Raw genomic sequence first — 425 nt, 5'->3', positions numbered from 1 at the left:
ATCTTACTTTATCTTTCTTTATCTTTTCTTTCAAAGTCCAAAATCAAAAATCAAAAAGTGTCAAAAAAAGAGTCAAAGTCCAAAATCAAAAAGTGTCAAAAAAGAGTCAAAAGTCCAAAAATCAAAAGTGTCAAATGTGATTCTTCAAAAAGTTCAAAGAATCCAAAGAGTCTCTACAAAATTGTTCAATTCTTTCTTTTGAGGTGTAACTCAAGTCACAACGTTCCAATTTTGAGAAGTTGGAGTGATTTTCTTTCACAAAATTCTTGGTTCAAAACTTGGTTTACTTAAGAAGGCCGTGAAGGATAGAGTGTTGAGTGAAACACAATTCCTACATTTTCCACAAACAAAAGTGAGTGATACACGTGAGCTTGAGTGAAAATGGTTTATGAAAAAGGTTTGTTCATGGTGAGGAGGCTCCTAAA

Source organism: Lupinus angustifolius, unplaced genomic scaffold, assembly GCF_001865875.1.
Source record: "Lupinus angustifolius cultivar Tanjil unplaced genomic scaffold, LupAngTanjil_v1.0 Scaffold_444, whole genome shotgun sequence".
NCBI classification, from domain to species: Eukaryota; Viridiplantae; Streptophyta; class Magnoliopsida; order Fabales; family Fabaceae; genus Lupinus; species Lupinus angustifolius.
Note: the sequence above shows the minus strand (reverse complement) of the source record.